Source organism: Rattus norvegicus, chromosome Y, assembly GCF_021556685.1.
Source record: "Rattus norvegicus strain SHRSP/BbbUtx chromosome Y, alternate assembly SHRSP_T2T, whole genome shotgun sequence".
In the NCBI taxonomy this organism is placed as follows: Eukaryota; Metazoa; Chordata; class Mammalia; order Rodentia; family Muridae; genus Rattus; species Rattus norvegicus.
The window spans coordinates 19295520-19319346 of NC_141555.1; the positions used below are offsets into that span (position 1 = coordinate 19295520).

Sequence of the window (23827 nt, forward strand, 5' to 3'; positions counted from 1 at the left end):
AGCTGAGCAGATAATAATCTAAGTCCAGAGAGAAAGCTGGTAACAAACCAGTTGCCCCTCTGCTCTCCTTTTTGTTTCACATGCACAAAGCTTGCTCTCGATTACGTGCTGACCTTTACACCCAAGAAAGCTGGCTCATTTAGCTGAGCGACTGAATGCTATTTGTCACCTGATCTGGTTGTTCCACTTGCTCTCAACAGCCCACCCTCTAGCATTCTTGCCTGGCCTGTACCGCTGTTCTTAAGATTTATAAAACCTAAGACACTGTGTTCTTTGACTTAAAATATATCCTATCCTCCTAATATGCATGTCCTAGATTCACGTTCTGAAGGTCCTAATTCTACACTTGATCTTAGCCAAAAGGCTGAGAAGCGATTGAAGGTCCTAATTCTAAAACAAGGGAATGGTGTATCCCCCTAAATATTAATTTTACCTCCACTGTCTGAACCAGGATTGGACAGATGGATATACTTGGGGTCTTAGGATGTTTTAATCAGGTCCGGATATGGAGATTATATTTACTATAAAAGTGTTAAAAGAGACAGTGTATTCCTACAGCCCCTGAATGTGTGAGTACACATTCAGGAATATATATATATATATATATATATATATAATGTACCCTCTCAAGGAATGTTGAAAAAAATTTAATACAATATTCATTCAATTGAAGGTCTGTAGGGAAAGTATTTGCCTTTGAGAAAAAGAGAAAACTTGGGAAATTGAAGTGTATCGCACAGGAATGTACTGGGAATAAAATTATTATCCATAGGAATCTCCTCAACTCCATGTTCCTAGATCTTTTCTACCCATGCCAAGCCCCTGACTAACTTTCTCCATTCAGAACATATAACCACTAATGAAACCAATAGAAATGCTTAACTTAAGAGAGATGTAGTACGTAAAGGTTTCCACTCTGTCTCAGGAGACACTCATGGAAAGGGCACCCTTGAATTTGGTCAATGTAAGGAAAGCTGTTCAGCAGGTAGGCCATGCCAGTTCTCAGTGGCATCATCATTAGGACCTGACTGACAATTCTTGTTTCCTGGAGAGCCCTAGCTTCGTCTGGGATGTAACTAGTGTTTTCCTGACAACAACAGCCTCTCAGATATTCCTTCATTACCTGTAGGGTTTACTAATTGGCCTCTAATTCTGAGTAAATAGCCATTTGGGAGAGAGAAGAAAGAGCGTAAAGAGAACAGAGATGGGGAGAAGGAAGCTGGCCATGTGTATTTGTATAAAAAAGGAGAAAAATACTTTGTTGATTGGAAAGCTCAGTGAGTCCTGGTTAGGGGTTCGCTGTGTTTGCTGAAGAGATAGCCTTTATCTGAGCCTTCAACATATGGGGATTAGAAGCTGAGAGTCTCCCAGAAGCATCTGGACATCCCTGCTTGTTATAGTTCCTGGAAGTCAGAGAGTTTATATCATTAATGCGTTATTCCAAAGCCAGGTGTTGGAAAGGGCCCAGTTGTCTTCCTGAGAGCTCATGGCTTAGATTCTTTTTTCTCAGAAGAGAAAGGTGCAAGGAAGAAGTGAAAGACAAGTATTCTTTACTAATCCTACAACTGATAGAGAGCCTATATCCAAAATATATATAAACACATGAAGTTAGACTGCAGGAGACAAATAACCCTATTGAAAAATGGGGTTCAGGGCAAAACAGAGAATTCACAGCTGAAGAATTTAGAATGGCAGAGAAACACTTAAAAAATGTTCATCATCTATAGTCGAAAGGGAAATGCAAATCAAAACAATCCTGAGATTTCACTTCACACCAGTGAGAATGGCTAAGATCTAAACTCAGGTGACAGGAGATGCTGGCTAGGATGTGGAGAAAGAGGAAAAATCCTCCATTCTTGATGGGATTGCAGACTGGTACAACCATTCTGGAAATCAGTCTAGAGGTTCCTCAGAAAACTGGACTTTGAGTCATCTGAAGTCCCAGCTAAACTTCTCTTGGGCATATACCCAAAAGATGCCCCAACATATAACAAGGCACATGCTCCACTATGTTTATAGCAGCCTTATTTATAATAGCCAGAAGCTGGAAAGAGCCCAGATGATCTTCAACAGAGCAATGGATACAGAAAATATGCTACATCTACACAATGGAGTGTCATTAAGAGATACCAAGTTAATAACAATGGAGAAAAGAAAACTTTACTGGCTCTTTATCTGACGTATGCATCATATGTGTAAGACACAAAATACATTATTCTTCAGAAAGAAAGTAATGCAATTATATATGCTATATATTTGAATTAATGCTTAAAATAATGGCACAGTATTTATCAAAAATTACATGAAAAATATAAAACCCACAAATCAGTGGTGAAGTACAAATAGAAATGACAGTGTTTGTATAGTGTTGCTGAAATAAAGAACCCTGGTATATGTTTGTTGGGTCTAAAATTTAATATAGCTACTAAAGAAATTAATATAAAACTGAAAACTGAAATTATTTGTGATTCAATAGTACCACTGATGGAATATGTACCTGAAGGAATCTGTCTAATCCAGTTAAAACACCATGTATGTCTTTACCTTCTCCCTGTTCACAATATCCATGTTAAAAATTGGAAAAATAAATTATACAAGCACTACACCTTTATTTAACCCTCAAAAGAGCAAAATTATATCACTGGCATGTACATTGATGAAACTAGATATAATTGTGCCAGTTCAAAATTCAGAAGTATGAAGACAATTATCTAAATCTTATGAAAGTGGCCAACTGCTGTTTGATTGACTTTGAAGCCTCTTCTATAGAATGAAAGTCAGATATCATAATATAAACATGTTCACATTTTTCCCATGGCTCACTTGACCATAGAGAGGATTTTCCTATTCCTGTTTTGCTAAATGGCCATGTTGTCAAACTGCCTTCCAATTCTGATTGTTTTTGTCCATACATTACTGCTTTTAGGAGTTGTGGTCAGAGAAATGTATAGGTGTACTCTGCAGTAATTACTATAGTTCTGTGTAACTGGTATAAGTGCTGAGACCATGAGAAGAAGAAAGCTGATCATAAGGTTGGGGAAACATTGCAGAAAAAGAGAAGGCAGAACTTGAGGAGCGAGAGTATGCAATCGTGACATTTAGACACGACACAGTTATTGGAACTCTGGACTCACTGCATCTACAGTTGTATGGACAACTCCTGTACACAATTAACACAATGAATTAGGAAAGATCCCAGCAGGCAGTACTCAGTGAACCAATGGATTATAAAAAAATAAAACAGGAAAATATAAAGAACATGAAGCTGGAAAGGGAATGTATCCAGATAGAGTAGAACCAAGGTAAGGATTGGTGTGATCAAGGTACATGGTATACGTGTGTGAAGAATAAATATAAATTCTAAAATAAGAAAAAAAGTTCTGAAAATATATTAAGGATTTTTATATCCTATGGAAGTCATTTTTTCCCAAAAAGTAGAATAGAGTATCCTAACTTTTTGTAAGTTGCAGAAAATTCAGTGAAAAAAAATGTAGTTACATTGGTTCAGTGGATGCTGTCTGCATTATGGAAATATCAAACTGAGGCTCATTAATCTGTACAGTTAACTTATATCACCTGGTCAAATAAAATAAAATTATACATTGTGTAATGATCCACCAAAACCAAACTGCACACTGTGGATATGTATGCAAATCGTAAAATGTCCTGTTCTTAACCTCAACCATTTTACTTTTTGAAACTCTGAATACTTATGAATATAAAAGTTCTAACCTGATACTCAGCATATATTATGGTGTCTTTGTGACTTTTATGGTAAGACTTTTAGGTTTGCACATTGCCATCAATTATGTCATTCATTTTTAAAATCCTAGGACAACAAGATCTAAAATCCTTTGGCTTTGGTCCTGACAGCCAGGGATGACACTCTGTACATGATCACTTTATATTAATTAGCTAAACTCTAGAAGGCAATTAGTTGCCTCACAAAATTAAATTGATACATTGCTATGGTTATGATAAGTGTTTTCTTGTGAGAATAGATATAAATTTCTCATGAAAAAATTTGCATTCTCTTCTGGTGTTTTGTGAGGTATTGATGAGCTTAAACCTCTTCCTTCCCAACCTAGAACTTACAATAGATTATTAATCACTGTTGAACCTAGACACACTAAAGTTAGGAAAAACACTGAAAATAGTATGGGCTTTGTTCACTGTTCCAAAATATCGTTTTTGACTTCTTCATCATCTTCACCACCACCACCACCACTACCACCACCACCACTACCACCAGCACTACCACCACCACCACCACCACCACCACCACCACCACTATCAACATCATCATCACCATCATCATCTAATTTACATGAAATTGAATTTGGAATTTTTTTACAACAAAGAATTAAATGAGAAGTATTCTGCCTGAAGAAGAGATATTGATGAACACTAAGTCCTGTACAGTCATTTTAATGTTATAAAGATATTGCCAAAGTTGCTTCAGATGATTGATTGAAATGCTAGTGCTCTATACAACAGGGTTTGAGAGTCCGTTCGTGATAGATTGGTCTTTTACAGTAAGACCTTCATTATCAGCCTTTGATTTAACCCATCTACCAATGAAGTGAAATTGTCCCAGAAATAAAATAGTGCCTCTCCAGAAACAGCTTTTATCCACTGATACACATCTACTTCTATTTCTTAATTGCCGTGTTGATATGGGCTTAGGATATAATATATTCTGATTTATTAATGGTATTTTAGTATTATTTGGGTTAATTGTGAAATTTTGAAAGTAACATACCTATTCCATGATTGCATCCCATAAAACTTTTAATTTGATCTTGAAGAGTTTCATGAAAAATGAAGTATCAAAAATGTATATCTTCCCATTGAAAATTTGTAACATCCATCATGTGAAACTTCCACTGAACCTCAGTAGATTGATGTCTCTGAAAGCACTTAAAATTTCTCCTACTGCATTATTGTAACTCTAAAGAAGCTTCAGACTCATAGTGGCAGTTCCAGATTGGCTGTAAATAAATCATTTTCTGTGCCTTGGAAAGGGTTTAAAATGTTTTATTAACTTTTGATATGAAAGTAGTTAGGACTTTGATAAAAGTGGGCAGACAGGCCCTAGAAAGTATGTTTTTAAAATTCTTTTCTTTAAATTAGACTTTTTCATGCAATATATTTGAATTATGATTTCCCTTTCCTCTATTCCCCTCTTGTTCTATCCCTCTCCTGTCATCTGTATCTACATTATTCTGACTCTCAGTAGAACACAAACAGTCATCTAAGGAATAAAAATAAAATGAAAGTTAATGAACTGTAGTAGAATAAAACAAGCAGATGTAAAAGAGCCAATACAAGGTTCAAGAATCACATATAATCATATTCACACACTCAGGAATTCAATGAGAACATAAAACCAGAAAAAATATATACACAAAACGTATGGAGTAAAAATTAATAGATAAATAAACAAATAACAATAGGAAAAAGACATTCTGAAGAAAAATTACTGACCCATTATGAGACAAGGATCCTTCAAAGATGATGTTCAGTTCCCTTAGTGTTTTATATGCAGTCTACTCTTATTTTTTAAGATATATATATATATATAGTAATTCATATATATATGTATATATATATATATATATATTTATACATATTATAATATGTATATATTATTAACGAGTATTTCTTATTTACATTTCGAATGTTATTCCCTTTCCCGGTTTATGGGCCAAAATCCACCTAACCAATCCCCCTCCCCTTCTTTATGGGTGTTTCTTCAACGGGGGTCCTATTCTCACTTGAGTGGTTCACTGCTGGCATACGCCTCTGTGTTTGCTGTATTCTGGCTGTGTCTCTCAGGAGAGATCTACATCCGGCTCCTGTCGGTCTGCACTTCTTTGCTTCATCCATCTTGTCTAATTGGGTGGCTGTATATGTATGGGCCTCATGAGGGACAGGCTCTGAATGGGTGTTCCTTCTATGTCTGTTTTAATCTTTGCCTCTCTATTACCTGCCAAGGTTATTCTTGGTCCACTTTTAAAGAAGGAGTGAAGCATTCATATTTTGATCATCCGTCCTGAGTTTCATTTCTTCTAGGCATATGGGGTAATTGAAGCATTTGGGCTAATAGCCACTTATCAATGAGTGCATACCATGTATGTCTTTCTGTGATTGGGTTAGCTCACTCAGGATGATATTTTCCAGTTCCAACCATTTGCCTACGAGTTTCATAAACTGGTTGTTTTTGATAGCTGAGTAATATTCCATTGTGTAGATGTACCACATTTTCTGTATCCATCCCTCTGTTGAAGGCCATCTGGGTCCTTTCCTGCTTCTGGCTATTACAAATAAGGCTGATATGAACATAGTGGAGCACGTGTCTTTTTTATATGTTGGGGCATCTTTTGTGTATATGCCCAAGAGAGGTACAGCTGGGTCCTCAGGTAATTCAATCTTCAATTTTCTGAGGAACCTCCAGACTGATTTCCAGAATGATTTTACCAGTCTGCAATCCCACCGAAAATGGAGGAGTGTTCCTCTTTCTCCACATCCTCGCCAGCATCTGCTGTCACCTGAGATTATCTTAGCCATTCTCACTGGGGTGAGGTGAAATCTCAAGGTTGTTTTGATTTGCATTTCCCTTATGACTAAACATGTTGAATATTTCATTAGGTGTTTTTCAGCCATTCGGCATTCTTCGACTGTAAATTGTTTGGCTCTGAACCCAATTTTTAAATAGGGCTATTTGTCTCCCTGTGGTCGAAATTCTTGAGTTCTTTGTATATTTTGGATATAAGCCATCCATCTGTTGAAGGATTGGTACAGATCTTTTCCCAATCAGTTGGTTGCTTTTTTTCCTAACCACAGTGTCCATTGCCTTGCAGAACTTTTGCAGTTTCATGAGATCCCATTTGTTGATTCTTGATCTTAAAGCATAAGCCATTGGTGTTTCAGGAAATTTTCTGCAGTGCCCATGTGTACCAGATAGCATGTATTTCTTAGCATCATCAATCTTATCTAGTTTTGGTGTCTGAGATATATATATATATATATATATATATATATATATATATATATATATATATATATATAGTAGGGGTTGGGGGTTTAGCTCAGTGGTAGAGCATTTGCCTAATAAGCACCAGGCCCTGGGTTCTGACCCCAGCTCTGAAAAAGAAAAAGAAAAGAAAAGAAAAAAAAAGGAAAATGTACACACACACACACACACACACACACACACACACACACACACACACACATACTTTTGGTGTCTCCTACAGTTATGATGTTAGGTGGAATTTTGACATGATTTATGGGATTCTAGGTCAAGAATGTTGAGTCCACAAATGACAATGCCAAATAGGCTCCCTCCTGTTCTTATGAAACTCTTGAAGGTGAGGATTCTCTGGACATCAAGCGATTTCTCTCCCTGCACATCCTCCTGAATCTTATGTTTGGCCTGAAGAAAGAATCAGGGTAATATGTTTAAAACCCTCAAGTCTGTCCCTGGGAACTCAGGAATTTAGATATTAGAGTACTGATATCTAATGGGACTACAGAACCACAATCTGTAGTTCATGTTGTCCTTTGCTCTACTGACGTCTCGTAATTTTGGGATAAAATAAGCATTTGGGAGTTTATCATTTGAAGTAGGTACACAATATTTAAAGTGTTATACTCACTCTACATCTGGGCCCTCTTTGTTGCCAAAATCAGTGCAAAAAATCAATTGGAAAATACAATTTTGAGTGCACAAACAGGAATATATACAAAGTCCCCTATAAAAGAATGTACGATAAGAAAATATAATACAATATTCTGTCAAATGAAGTTCTATAGGGCAAATTGTGTCCTTTAGGAAACAGAGAAAAATTGCACTGTATGTCACAGGATTTGAACTGGGAATAATATCCAGAAGTATCTCCTCTACTCTATGTGTCTAGATCATTTCTACCCCTGCCAAGCCCCTGACTAACTTTCTCCGTTCAGAGTATGTAACCACTAATGAAGCAAAGAGATGTCTCTAGGTTCAGAGAGATGTAGTATGTTAAGGATTCCACTTTGTCACAGGGGAAACTCCTGTAAATCGCACCTTGAATCTGGTCAATGTAAGGAAAACTGTTCAGCAGGTAGGCCACGGCAGTTCTCAGTGACATCATCAGTTGGCCCTCCCTGCAAAATCTCTTGTATACTGGAGAGCCCTAGCTTCTTCTGTGATGTCACAAGTGTTGTCCTGACTGCAGTTGCCTCTCAGATATTACTTTAGTACCTCTAGGGGTTGCTAATGGGACCCTAATTCAGAGTAAACAGCCATTTGAGGTACAACATAGAGGAAAAAGAAATCAGAAATGGGGAGAAAGAAGATGGTCTTCTGTCTTGGCTTAAAAAAAAGGATAAATACATGGTCGTTGGGAAATCTCAATGAGTCCTTGGTTAGGGTTGAGTTGGATATCTGAAGAGATAGCCTTGATTTGAGCCTTCTACATATGGGAATCAGGAGCTGGGAGCCTCTCAGAAGCATCCGGACTTCACTGTTTTTATCGCTCTTGGAAGTCAGAGAGTTTATATCATTAATTTCTTTATCCCAAAAGCCAAGCGTTGGAAAGGGCACAGTTGTTTTCCTGAGAGCTCATGGCCTTTATTGTTTTTGTACAAAAGAAAAAGGTCCTAAGGAAGATAGGATGGACAATATCCTGTCTTTAGCTCAGTGTAAATGCTTTGGATACCTATAGTGGAGTTTGTGTCTGACACTGATATCTGGGAGAGAGAAGTGCTTTTCGTTGAGATTTCATCATCTCTGTCTTTCCACTAATATTACTCTGAACACCACTTTAGATTTCCAAGTCAATAGGTGTGATTAGTAGTCAGCTTTATTTTCTTTTATATCTTACTTTTTTATTTTATTTTAGCAAATTTTAGTGCTTTTTTAAACTGGATGTTTCTATATTTACATTTAAATATCATTTCTTTTTTTGTTTCCCGCCCAGAAGATCCTACTTATTCACTATCCCTTCTTCTCTAACCACACTTTCTGTCCCTTGATATTCCCTTGAACATGCTCTTCTTAGCTTCATCAATCTTATCTAGTTTGGCGGCTCATATACATATATACATATATGCATTTTGGGTTATTTGAGCATTTGGGCCAATATCCACTTTTGGTGATTGCAAACCATGTGTGTTTTTTCTCTTATTGGGTTGCCTCACTCAGGATGACATTTTCTAGTTCATTCCATTTGTCTATGAATTACTTGAAATAATTGTTTTTGATAGCTTGAGTAGTAAACAATTCTATAGATGCGCCACATTTTATGTATCCATTGCATATATATGTCATCTGGCTTCTATCCAGCTCATGGGTATTATAAATAAGGCTGCTAAGAACATAATTGAGAATGTGTCCTTGTTGTATGTTGAAGCATCTTTTCCGTATATGCTCAGGAATAGGTATGCCTGAGTCCTCTGTTACTGCAATGTCCAATTTTCTGAGGAACCAGCAGATTGAATTCCAGAGTGGTTTTACCAGTTTGTAATCCCACCAAAAAAGAAGGAGTGTTCCTCTTTCTCCACATCCTTATCAGCATTTGCTGTCTCCTCAGTTTTTTTATTTGAGCCAATCTGACTTGTGTGAGGTGGCATCACAAGGATGTTTTCATTTACATTTCCTTGATGACTAAGTATGTTGAACATTCAGTTAGGTGCTTCTCAGATATTTGATTTTCCTCATTGAGAAATCTTTGTTTAGTTCTGTACCACAATTTTAATAGGGTTATTTGTGTCTCTGAAGTCGAATTCTTGAGTTCTTTGTATGTATTGAATTATAGCACTGTATCAGGTGTAGGGTTGGTATAGACCTTTGCCCAAACTGTTGGTTGCTGTTTTGTCCCAATGACAGGGTTCTTTGGCAGGCAGTTTTCTACTACAGTGAAGAACTCGCAGTTAGTGAACTAGAATTGGGACTGGCTCTTCCTGACTTCCCTACTCATCCTGAACAGTAATTGGGGAAACTAAAAAACCATGTTCTACTCCTACAAGTCATGTCTACGTACAGTCATGGGTCTAGAGAGATCTATCATTGATTCTGGGCATCAGCCCAGTAAATGTATGCTGATGGAGTTTGAATTTTTCATCCTTGGTTCTGTAACTACAGGCTGTCGTGTTCTGAAGCCAAGATACACACTGTGCAGCTGTGAATAGGCCTGAGGAGGCTGACTCCTTGGATTTCTGAAGCATTGTTAATGATCCAGAGGAAATTAGCACCCCCTGCTCAACAGAGCTCTGGAAATGCTCACATTCTTGCCTCATCTCTATAGGAAGCTAGGTCAAAAGTTCACCTATCAGGTATGTTCTTAATCTCCTTCAGTGTGCTAGCATTGGAATGCAATGAAATATTATGCAGGAGAAGTGTGGGAAATACCTGAATTCCTCCATTAGATCTCAGAGATATGAGCTATTTGCATTCAATTGACTGTGTATGTTCCTGGTTTTTGGCTTTGACCATGCAGATTTATTGTGTCATACTTCATTGTTCATGTGGCCAAGTTGTGGGGAAAAGCCTACTCACAATTTTTTCCCACCATCCTTCATAGGGTAATAGATTTCAGTGCAACACTTCGTTCTAGATTAACTGACCTAATTTTTCTTCAATAAGTACATCTCTATTATACCAAACCATGTATATGTGGGGTGTGTGTGTGTGTGTGTGTGTGTGTGTGTTTCTGTTTGTGTGCTTAAATGGTTAGTTTGCATGCAAGATTACATAAACCTTGTCACGGAAAAGAGTCTTTGTAAGAAATCTGCAAATAGTGGATGGGACAGAATCCAAATGTTCTTCCACAACAACGTGGCATTCTAGGAAGTGTAGCATAATCTGCTATACGAGAATACACTTGACAGTAAAACTTGTAGGAAATGCCATGGCATGTCTACATTATCACTGTTAACAGTGACACTGGTTCTCTTGGCTTTTTGGCCAGAAATGAGGGCTCTGAAGCCAAGTTGCATACTATGGCGCTGTGTATTGGCTTGAGGAGGCTGTCAACTCGGTCACATGACACATGTGAAAGGAATGAGAAGACAGTAGCAGGCCATTGTGACACTGCCCTCCCAATCGAAACATGGAAGTGTTGACAATCACAGAGTGGGAGTCTTATGTCTGAACTTTGACACCCAGCTAAGCAAAGTCTAACCTGTCTGTTCACTTACAGAGTACTATCCACAAAGAAGGGTAGGCTAAGATGAAGCACTTATGAAAACAGGTACTGTCCCTTCTGTGCTGGTGAACCTTGTGTACAGGATATGTGGAAGACCATTCAACCTCTTGAGAAATGGGAGATCAGAGTAATGAGAGTCAGACAGAGCGGACAATTCTGTGTTTGATTTACTGGGCCAACATAACTACATTTTCCATGTAAGGATTTGCTCATAGAAATCTAATGTCTCACACAGGTAAAGACAAAGCTGTATGAAGCCTCAATAATATTACTGGCTCCAGGCTTCTTTCTTTTCTTTTCTTTTTTTTTTTTTTTAGCTGAGGACCGAACACAGGGCCTTGCGCTCTACCACTGAGCTAAATCCCCAAGCCCTTAGGCTTCTTTCTTAGTTACTAGGATTTACAGGCAGTCCTTCATACCTTGCTTCTAGGTTCAAAAATTATTTTTAGCTTCATATAAACAAGGCATAGTATTCTCTCTGTATGTGTCTTTCTCTGTCTCTCTGTTTCATCTCTCTTTCTCTGCCTGTCTGCCTCTCTGTCCTATTTTTCCTATTTCCTAAAACAGTCTTTACTAATGATAACATATTTCATGCCAGTTTATGCACTTTCTTATCTCATAAACCCCAGTGGGATGTAAACTTGTTGTCCTCTGGAGAACCACGATTAGAAATAGAGTTGACATTCAAATCTACTAGACTAAAACTTTAAGAACTGAGAAGATGTAAAATATTCAACAATTCCCAACAAACCTAGGGCCCAATAAGCGTATATGGAAAGTAAATTTTCAAAGATACAAGAAAAGCATGGCAGGCTGACTGTGGCCTGGCTTCTCTTTGCTGGGACTGCCAGCATCAGGATAAAGGTAACATGGGGATTTAATAAACCTATATAGTTTAAGAATACTTAGTCTCTACCCTTAATTTACCATTCCCTGTCTGTATGTTTCTAATGGATGTTGTCCAGAAATGTAGTATTGACACCCTTTCAAGAGTATAGAAGTTGCCACTTTTTGACTTTTTATCCCTGGTTGAAGCTCCTTACCAAAGATCTACAACATCTTTTTTTCCTGTGAATGCTGCTTTGTTGTGTGTGTGTGTGTGTGTGTGTGTGTGTTTGTGTCTCTGTCTGTCTGCCTGTCTGCCTGTCTCTCTCTCTTTATCTCTGTCTGTTTCCTCCACATGATTCCTCTCTATAATTCAGCTTGACTTCCTAATTGCTCATTCCAAGGTTGGCCCATCATGCTTTCTGTGAGTGTTTGGTTTTGATGACTCAAATTCTACCTATAGACAGAACTGTGAACATCTGATCACATCACTAACACCCTCATGGATAAAATAAGTTATTTTTGAGGCTCTGAGGGAAGTTTTTATCAGAATTTATGTAAGTTTTCTTTATGTTTTACTCCCCCATACAAACTGCACTACAATGTGGATCTTACCCAAGTCTTAGCCTAATTGTATTTATTCATGCACCTTGCCTACTGGGAAGGCAGCATTCCAACTCTACAATATTAATTATCAGGACCAATAGATGAGGAAATTGAAGAAATTAGACATTTAGCTATAGAAGATGTCCCCTGAGATGGATTAACTGGGTGGATCATTGCTTCACTGACAATCATCCTGACCTAAGTTGTCAGCTTCCTTTATGCCTTGTCATTTTGTGTGTGCTACATAAGGTGGGGAGGAACCACTTCTGGGCTGTGTTTGAAAATTGAGTCTTCAGTATTCATGCATGAAGGTGGGAAAATTTTCAATAAATCAGTGATATGTCTGGGTTAGAACAGTGAGTGATGGAAAGTCTTCCCTTGTGTCTCAGGAAAAGCTACTGGAAAGGGCAAATTTGCTTGTTGATTTGGAGAAGATCTAGTTAATGGGTAGTTATATGCTGTTGAAGGGGAACCTCTTATGGATATTCTAATGTATGCTGGAATTTCCATGGTATTCTCTGTGATGTCACTAATGTTATGGAAACAGAAACTGCCCTTGTGGCATTTAGTTAGTGCTTAGGTTTAACAACAGACATTGTTTCAGAGTGATCAAGCTATTAACCTAGAAAACAGAGAGCATGGAGAGAACAGAGAGAGGAAGAAGAAATTGGAATTTCTTTCTTGTTATAAAAGTGCAAAAAATGATCTGGTGGAAAGCAGAGAGAGTAAGCCCTGGGCTTATACTGGGGAGGTTCCTGGAGGAGGTGGTCTAGGCTCCTGCCTTCTAGGAGTGGGATTTTTGATCTGAAGCCTCTGGATTCCTAAAGAACAAATCCAGAGACAAGAATATCTAATGAATGTTTGGCAGAGAGCAGTTGGACTAGTATGAGCTCCTTAATTTCACTCTGAGTGAGAAAGAATAATAATAATAACATTAACTTTCATCTTCAGAGGATTCCTGTACATGTCATTGGAATTTTTTGACAAGAACTGAGGGGGCTATTCCCGTGGACATGTATCAAGGTCTCTGAATATTTGTCTTGAAATTACATGATTAAGGCTTTTGGTCCGGACCACTATGGACCGCAGGACTTATCTGCATCACATCAAATACGAACTGAAAATTTCCTCCATTCCTTCATGTGTTGGTTTAGCCTGTTTTTAGGGCCAGGGGGACTACAGAAGTGAGTGAGGCATATGTCTACCAATCATCGTTAGTAGCAAAAAGTAGCTAGTAGATCCCACTTGAAGAGAGTTTTCCTCCTATTTCAGTGCTTCCAAGTGTCTGTAGATTTCCCCTTTCATCCTGCTTCATTGGGGGACTTAGCATATTCTCTCCTGTACCTGGGCCATTACTATGCATGTTCTCTTGTGTTTATCAAGAGGATCTGCTGGGAAGGCACCATCCCAACCTTCGACCATCAGTGAGCAAGTTCAACAGATTAAGAAGATGGAGAAACTGATTATTGAGCTCCAGAAGATGACCTGTTAGTTCGGTAAACTCTCAGGTATACTGAGCCATTGTACCAACAGGATTTGAACAAAAGATAGCCATTATGCCCAGTTTTTTGTTGACTGTCTTGACCTCCCTTTGTTAACCCTAGTTTTCTCACATCACAAGAAACAGCATCTCCAATGTCCCCATGCATAATTTAATTTTATCATGTGCCTCTCAGTGGTAGAATATGAAGACAGGATAGGAGTGTGGTGGGAAGCTTTTTCATTACTCAGAATAGCAGAAGCTGTGGTTTGAATAGCAGTCTTGAGATATGGCAAGTAGTTTGTGAGCTCTTGTCATGGATTTAAATAGACATGGAATGCATTTCCTGTCCTAAGAGGAACAAAGAAAGCTGGTCAGCAACAGTAGCACAGTAACTTAGACTTAGGTAGGTAAAGTTTTATTTATTAATTTTTATTTATTTATTTATTTATTTTAAAGATTTATTTTATTTGCTTAATATGAGAATATTATAGTTGTCAAACACACCAAAAGAGGACATCAGATTCCATTATAGATGGTTGTATGCCACAATGTGTTTACTGAGAACTGCACTCAGGACCTCTGGAAAAACAGTCAGTGCTCTTAAATGCTGAATCAGCTTAGCAGCCTAAAGTACTTTTGATAATAATAATAAAAATAAAAATAAAAATAAAAATAATAATAATAATAATAATAATAATAGTAATAATAATAATGCTCTTCCCCCTCCTCTGTCTCAAGAAGTACTAACAATAAAGAAGACAACATCATAGCTGCCCTTCCCTCAGCACTAAAAGAGAGAAAAGTTTTACTTTGTCTTGGTTATGAAGATTTTTCTTGTTGACTGGGCTCATAGCTCAGTCCTGAAGCCAGGTGCCATTTCCCTGAAAATGGGAACCCCTTTTGGAGGAATCTGCTTACCTTGGAGGAAATGGAAAACAGTGAGCAAGGGTAAGATGTGGGTCCACCACTTTATCCCTTGTTGAGAACAAAGTCTCCTCTTCACAGCCTGGGCACCAGGTAAGCAGGGTAAGCAGGCATAGCTAACAAGTCAATCCAGGTGGGTAAACGTTTGTCTATTAGGTATACGGGGGGGGGGGGGCATTTCATTGACTAAGCTGAACGTATATCCTGTCCACTATGTTCTAAACCCATTCAGGAAAGTTTTGTGGATTTTGTCTACCCTGTGACCAAATTAGTGTGTTTTACATTCGGTGTGCAGTTTCTTCACTGATATGAACCTTGAGAGAATGGAGGGAGCCAAGGAAAGCCACAGACAACATCATTCTACATTCTAGAAGATCAAGGCCTTCTCATAAAAACAAAAATCCTTGTAGATGTGAATTCAGCAGTGAGGTAAATTGTAACCAACCTCTGGTCATGCAGCTGATATCTGGTACACAGGCCTGTTGACTAACTATTCTGTTGGGGAAAGAAAGCATCAAAAATTAGCATGAGATAAAAAAAAACTTAAAAATGAGTCAGATTTCTGTCACCTAGCAGTAAGTGGTCCCGGTGAGGGTCACAAATAACATGAAGGGTATTGTGTTGAGCAAGAGTTACTCTGCTGGAGTCCTCAGATGTACTTGAAAATCTGTCATGTAGTCTTGGTTTCTGTTGTTTTGGTTCCTGCACTTGCCTCTCGCCATCAGATTATCTCTAGTGTTACTTTGTTCTGCTATTTCTGACAGTGGCTAGAGTGTCCTATAAGCCTGTGTGTCAGGGGTCCTGTAGACCTGTTTTCCTGTTTTCTTTCAGTCAGTTATCGGGACAGAGTGTTCTGCTTTCGGGGGTGTAGCTTTTACTATCTATAGGTCTTCAGCTGTTCCTGTGGGCCTGTGTCTTGAGTTCACCAGGCAGGTCGCTTGGAGCTGGAAGGTTTGTCTTACCTGAGGTCCCAAGGCTCTTGTTTGCTCGTGGGGTGTTGCTTATGAGCTCTCCACAGCGGCAGCAATCAGGAAGATCTGTGCCACACTTTCTGGCAGCTTTCGTGCACCAGGGTTCCAGACGGAGTTTGGTGTTTTCCTCTGAAGTCAGAGATGTGGGCCGTGTGTAGACTCTTCTGGTTTCCCAGGCGTGTATGCCTCTCTGAAGGTTTTGCTCTCCCTCACATGGAATTTGGGTGCAGAAAACTGTTAATCCAGTCAGTCTCTTCATGGTCCGGCAGTGTCTCAGATGCAGCGGATTACCTGCTCCTGTGCCCTTATCCAAGGGAACCCATAGAATGTATTCAGTATCCGCTTGGGCCAGGGATGTGGGCAGGGGTGGACAGTGTTGGTGGTCCTTTCTGCTCTGCAGTCTCAGGAGTGCACACCAGTTTCAGTGGTGAGCTTTCTCTCCCAGAGTGTTTGGGAGCAGTAAGTTGGAGGCAGGGAGCATGAGATTGGGACTCCCGCTCTCATTTCCCATTTCTGATATTAGCATAAATATTAGAGTTTGGCATTAATTTCTTTGGTCTCTTTTGCTGTCTATAGCCAATATGTCCCATTTTTATGACTTATTTAAACAAAACTGTATTTTACAATTTAAAGGAATATAGAATGAAAAAATACTGACATCATTTGTGATTCAAAGATACTAACAATTTTACTATATTTCCCTTTACTAAAAGTTAGACAACTCCTTGAAGAAACTCTGAGAGATAATATCAAAATAGGTTTATAGGAACGGTATATCAAATACTTTTAATTAATAGCGTCAATCAGGAAATGGTTTTAATATTTATGCATTATGGTAGTTGATAATGGAGGTAACTGAATGTTCTTAGATTTTGTAATAATGTATATAAATCATTAATTCTTAATGTTTGTTGACAGGAGGAAGTTATCAAAGAATACATATATACAATGTGGCACACGTTTCTAATATAAATAGAGCAAATTAAATATATAATTTATGACCTAAAGGTGATCAAAAGAAAAATATATCATTGATTCTACCTACAGTCGGATTTAAGATATGATTCATGAATCCATTTATTTATTTCTAGACATCTACTAAGATAATATTAGTGTGAAAAAAGCTACAACTGCAATTAGCAGGTTTGATCTAGTATACATATTTAAAAGTTGATTTTGAAAAAATACACAGAAAATGTTTTCAAGGTTATATATACAGCATATACAAAAATTAACTGCATCCATAAATTATCAATATCATTCAAGCAACTTTCTCTGGTCTTATTAGATTTGAATTATTAAATATACATATATATGCATGTATGTATACACACACAGGCACACTCACACACACACATACAAAGAAACACACACAATACTTCTAAAAATTTAAAACAAATTAGTAAATAATAGTCATTCAGAGATAACTAATGAAAAAGGATGAACTAAATTTACAGTATAATGTACTCCCTATAGTGTACTTTCTAGCATATAAAACTTTGCCTTATAATTTTTAAAAAAATTTGTATGGGCCCAATATATGTAATCATATCCCACTGTGACTTATTACTCAGAATTAAAGTAGAAATTGAAATGGAATGGGAAAAATATTAAATAACAAGATTTAGCTATACTTTTTCAATTATACAAAAATATCTGAGAAACAGTGAAATGACACAACATGTAAAATTGCTTTCTATTAAGCATTGATATCTAAGTTTAGTCTTCATAGTCTATATAATAGAGAGAACTAAATCTCATAAGTTGTTTCCTGATTTAAATACAAATTTCTTGGGTTGTGAATATACACAGAACCAATCAAAACAATGAAAATGGATAGATGCTGTGTTAAAACAAATATAAAACATTTTGTTTATTTGTTAGGCATGAATTTATTTTTGTAGCATTTCTTCCCAGGTTTCTGTAGGGTATTTTATAAATCCTAACTTTGGGGTGGTCTGTGGTTAAATTTAACTGAACATGGCTGAATATGACAATATAATAGAATATCAACTGGTAAAATCTATGATTTGATCTATGTTTTAAAATGATTTTTGCTTAATTTTTGCCCCTCTTGACATTCACTCACACTAAACTATAATTTTCAATGTTGATAGACTACTAAAAAATATGATTCTGCAGGGTTATTGAAATTGCTCAATTATAAGTTCATATTATCCATAAACTACAGGATACCCTCTGCAAAGCTCAGAGATCCAAAGAAAATAAACTAGAAGTAAGGCCCAAGTGTAGATGCTTGACTCTCACTTATAATGGGGAATAAATTCGTCTTGGAGGGAGATTGAGGGAAGGAACTGGATTGGAGAAGGAAGGGAGAAGAGAATGGTTTATGTGTGGGAAGACCCAGAAGATATGGCAAGATAGTCATGAGAAGGAAAGGAAATCTTAAACTTACTGAGATGAGGACATAGGGGAAATTTCCAGGATGAGAAAGAGTCCTGGGTTAGGGTAGGTACCAACGAATCAATGGGGGTTACCTAAGTTGTGACTCACTTTGGTGATATGGAACATGAAGAGGTCAACTCCTGTAGACAGGAAGGACCACCACTGGAGGATTAAAGACACAAGTACACCCACAAAGCATTCTATGCAATATTTGTCAAGTATAAAAGAAAATCAGGGACTGAGTGAATTGCCAGTGCAAATTGAGATCCATTCCATGGGTAAGCACTAATTCATGACATTATTAATGTTGTTCTGTTTCACTTGCAGATAGGACCATGTTGTACTGAGAGACCCCACCCAACAGCTGAGTCAGGCTGATAGAGACACCTACAGCCAAGCAGTGAATGGAGCTTGAGGAAAGTTTTTTGGCACAAAAGGCAATAGGAACTGCACAGGAAGGCCAACAGTGTCAACTAACCTAAACCACGGGGAACTCTTAGAGCCTGAGGCCCCAACCGAAGATCATGCACAGGGTGGTCCTAGATCCCTAGTGGATATGGGGCAGACATGTAGGTAAATCTTCATGTGGCTTCCTGAAAAACTGGAGTGGGGGATGTCCTGAAAATTGTAGCCTGACTGAGGAATTTGTTCCCAAACAGGGTTACGTTGTCTGGCTGCAATTCGAGAGGGTGGGCCTAATTCCGAAGAGACTCGATGTTTCAGAGTTGGGGCCATAACTAGGCATGTCATCATCTTAGGAGAGAAGAGGATTGGGACAGAGACTCTGTGAGGAAGTGACAAGCGAGGGGCAGCGTTTGGTATGGAAATTTAAAAAAAATTAATTACTAAATTTGCTATATCTTTAACAGTAATCTCCTAGATTATAGTCTCACTGTAGATAAATAATGTGCTCTAAATCCAATCTCTATTTGTGGACTTCTACTTGGATAGCTGTTTAGCTTCTCTCTCCTTACTACAAGAGGTCGTAAATAGGGGTCTGGGAATGCAAATTTCTTCAGAAGACAGGCATAGATGTACCATAAATAAGGACAGTAGACAAATAAAATATAACTGAGTATTGAGGATTGAGCTAGAGTAGTAAACATAAAAGTCATTTCCCATTTAATAACATGCTTTTTATCATGAACAAATACAGGAACAGAGGATTACATTTTCCTCTCCTTCAACTTACCATAGATATTTTTAGATTATATATATATATATATATATATATATATATATATATATATATTCTTGTACAGCACTTGAAACTCAGTAGAAGAATCAGTGCAATGATGATGGAATTTACCTTATCATAAAAGAGGTGTTTTCCAACTCTTTATCTGACATAGGGATCATATCCATAGCATAAGACCAAATATACCTTATTCTTCAGAAATATGTTACATACTTGAAAAATGCTTAAAATAATTGCACAATAATTATCAAAATGTACGTGAAAAATACTAAACCCACCAATCATTGGTGAAGTATACATACAATTGACAATGTTTATACTGTGTAGCTGGAAAAATGTACTCTGGTATTCAGTTGCTTGGAGTGAATTTTAAAATAGCTACTATAGAAGTCGATATAGAAAATAAAAACTGAAATCACTTGTGATTCAATTGTACCACTGAAGGAATATGTACCTGAAGGAATCTACCTGTATAGTACTGTGATACCTTCATTAATTGAGTTTATCTTTTCACTGTTCACAATATCCATGTTACAAAATTGGATAAATAACATATATAGACACTAGACCTGTATGTAGCCATAACAAAAGCAAAACTACATCACTGGCACAGATATTGATGAAGTTAGATATCATTGTCCCAATTGATAAAAACAAAACTGTGAGGAAAAATGACTTAATCTTATGAAAGTAGGCAACTACTGTTTGTTTGACTTTGAAGCCTCTTCTATAGAAGGAAAGTCAGATGTCATGTTATAAACATGGTCAAAGTATTCCCATGTCTCAGAAGGTTGTAGTGAGTTTCATATGGCTCCTGTTTTGCTAAATGGCCATGTTGTCAAACTGTCTTCCAATTTTTATTGTTTTTGTCCATAGATTACAGGATTCATGAGCTGTGGAGAGAAATGTATAGGTGTACTGTGCAGCAATTAATGGAGATATGTGTAACTGGTATAAGTGCTAAGACCGATAGAAGAAGAAAGCTGAGCATAAGGCTGGGGAAACATTGTAGAAAAGGAGAAGGCAGAATGTGAGGAGTGGGAAGATGCAATCGTGACTTCTAGACATGACACAGTTATTGGACCTATATCCTCAAATCAGCTACAATCTTATGAACACGTCCTGCACATGATTAAGACAACAAGATTAGGGAATATCCCACTAGGCAGTACTCAGTAAACAAATGGATTACAAAGAAAGAAAAAAGGAAAGTACGAAGACGATGAAACTGGAAAGAAATGTATCTGGAGAGAGTAGAACCATGTTAAGGATAGGTGTGATCATGGTGCATTGTAGATACATGTATGAAGAATACATAAAAATTCTGAAATATGAAAAATATCTGAAAATCAAGTAAGGATTTTTATATCCTATGGAAGTCATTTTTCCCCTAATAGTAGTGTAGAGTATCCTAACTTTTGGTAAGTTGCAGAAAAGTCAGTGAAAAAACGTAGTTACATTGGTTCATTGCATGCTCTCTGCATTATGGAAATATCAAACTGAGGCTTATTAATCTGTACAGTTAACTTATATCACCTGTTCAAATAAAATCAAATGAAACACTGTGTAATGATCCACCAATTGTTTCATGGGGAATAGGTTGCCTCGTAGGTTTGGGACAAAACTACATGAGACCCAATTCTAAACACCCACAAGGAGTTGATAAATTCTTGGTCATCTTCCATACCACAGTGACATCCATGCTGAACCCCATCATCTATAGGTTAATGAACCAAGAAGTGAAAGCAGCACTGAAAAGAACTCTGGGTCTGAAGAAAGATCTGATAAAAAATAGGTAATTAAGGATCCCAAAGTGCTCTTTCTAAAAGGTACAAAGTCTGTGAAAGAAAGAAACCAAAACCACTGTGCTCTTTCTTGCTGTCTTCAAACAAACTTTAAGAAACATAACTTTATTTTAGAGTGTTCTCTTTATTCACCACCATGCTTAATCGTAAACAATTGTAAAGTATGCTTGCTTCTAAATTACTTTAGTAGATTAGTCCAGTACTTATCCGTTTTCATCTGGGCAGAGTTTCAACCACACGCTAATGTCTCAGGGGCCTTGAAAATTCCCTGTATCAATTCTTAGCTATTTGGAAATATTCCAGAAATTGTTTGTAAATGTTCTAAGCTCGTTATGCTACAATTCCATATTCCTCAGTACATGTAAATTCATTGCATTGAACTGGAAATGCTAAGTAGTCATCAGGACAGTGAATTGTTAGCCTTTGCTTTGTGTACCATTTGGTCAGTCCTTACTTCAGTTCTGGGCACCCAGGTTCTATGATTTTGGAAAATGAGTAGTCTTTCCTCCACTTTTTGATTTCTAGTTTTGTTTTGTTTTTTTTTTCGGAGTTGGGGACCGAACCCAGGGCCTTGCGCTTCCTAGGCAAGCGCTCTACCACTGAGCTAAATCCCCAACCCCCACTTTTTGATTTCTAATAGGGCGGTGGAAAAGAATTTCAGCCAGGTGATTCTCAACATTAATATCATAGTTTCAGATACACACACACACACACACACACACACACACACACGCACGCACACACACAAGCATGCATACACACATTATACAGGAATTGATGTTGGTTTACAAGTGACAGAATACAAATATAAGTCATCTAGTGTCAGATAATTAGATTCAGGTTGCTATTCAACAAGAAAATAAATAATGTAAAATTAGAATCTTGAGTCTTTATGAGTATAATGAAACAAAAATAAATATCCATTTAAGTGTGCTGAAAATATGGAAGACATTAAAAAATTACCATGACACTAAAATTACAGAATTGTTTTACGCATGAGTCACCAAAACAGAAGGACAATTATTATATTCTCCTCGGATTCATTGTTCTGAGTCTACTTACATGCAGTAAGGACAACTCAGATCAAAATGTTTTTAAAAAAAATGACCGAGATGCTGAAAAAAAATGCCTAAAGTATTGAAGAGACACAGAGTCTTTCCATAGGCATTAAGTAATTCTCCTATAACTTCTATTACTTTAAAAGGAAATACAAAAAAAATACATTAAAATATTTTAACTATGAAAGGAAAATAATTTAAAATAATTTCATTGCTCCGCAATTGCGTGTTGTTAACATGACATGCATCCTCCTAATGTTTAACTGCATTAAGCAAAGCAAGAAACACGTTTTGGTATCTGTGTCAAGTACATGTAATCTCAATCTAAAAGAGAAAAACCAATGGCCAAATCCAAATTCAGAGACATTCTAGCAGAGTAATTATTTATCTTCAAAGGTGTGGTCACAGAAGATAAAAATAGTAATGAATTATCACAGAAAAGAATGACGTAAGATATGAAATAACTAAATATCAACTGGATTTCTGGATTGGATACAGGCATAGAAAGTGTACAGTTCTAGAAACTTTGTTGTTATGATTTGGACAACCTACAGTGGTACTTTTAACAGTTTTTTTTTAATTTTCTGATTTTTAAGAATTAGTCATTAGATTGATTAAAGTATCTAAAATTCAGGAATTAGGTTACGATATATAATCATACTGTTTCCTATCAAATAAATCTGATTTTCCTGTATAGTTTGAATTCTGCTTTATTTTTTGTATTTATATATTTTATTAATTTATTTATGTCTCAAATGCTGTTGTCCTTCTTGTTTTCCCCCACAGAGTCCCTTACCCCAAACTCCATACCTTTCTGATTTCTTCTTTCAAAAAGTCAAAATAACAGTAGTTAAAAGGCATGTATAGTCCCTGAATAGCTGTTCATTTGGCCACGCATTTCAAAAACCTACAACATTGAGAGTGCAGACATCGGGAAATAGCTTCAAAAATGATCTTCAAAAATTAAATATTCTCCAGCTATCAGCTACCAGCTTGACAAAACTGGAAGACACAGAGCCAGAACAAGAATATACTTGTTCATATATACATAGAGAAAAATGATCAGACAAGATAGAAAACAGATCACAACTTACCTGGATTCAAAAGAAGAGATCCTCAGTTCCTGTAATGTATTCTGCATGAGTTTACAGAGTTTATGGGTTAATGACTGAAAATAAACACCTACAAAATCCAACAATAAACTATCCACTAACTGCAATATTTATAAGAGCTAAACAAATATGTCGAAAGTATATTTTTTCAGCTATATATGAGTATACTAATGTTTATTAATTTGGATATTAATAAAATTTAAATTTTATCACTGCATTTTTTCTTGCAAATTTATAAATAAATAGA

General features: G+C 37.0%; 1 long non-coding RNA gene and 1 pseudogene across 1 annotated transcript; one reads left to right on the top strand and one right to left on the bottom strand.

Annotated features, from left to right (window-relative positions):
* Positions 1 to 240: 240 nt before the first annotated feature.
* LOC147997977 (U2 spliceosomal RNA) lies at positions 241 to 376 on the bottom strand (annotated as a pseudogene).
* Positions 377 to 8219: 7843 nt separating this feature from the next.
* LOC134484315 (uncharacterized) lies at positions 8220 to 23663 on the top strand. Its single transcript, XR_015647429.1, has 9 exons — positions 8220 to 8298; positions 10130 to 10320; positions 11187 to 11389; positions 14007 to 14131; positions 14845 to 15054; positions 15326 to 15459; positions 18735 to 18976; positions 19067 to 19225; positions 23255 to 23663. It is a non-coding gene; the product is annotated as an uncharacterized LOC134484315 (long non-coding RNA).
* The last annotated feature ends 164 nt before the right edge of the window (positions 23664 to 23827 follow it).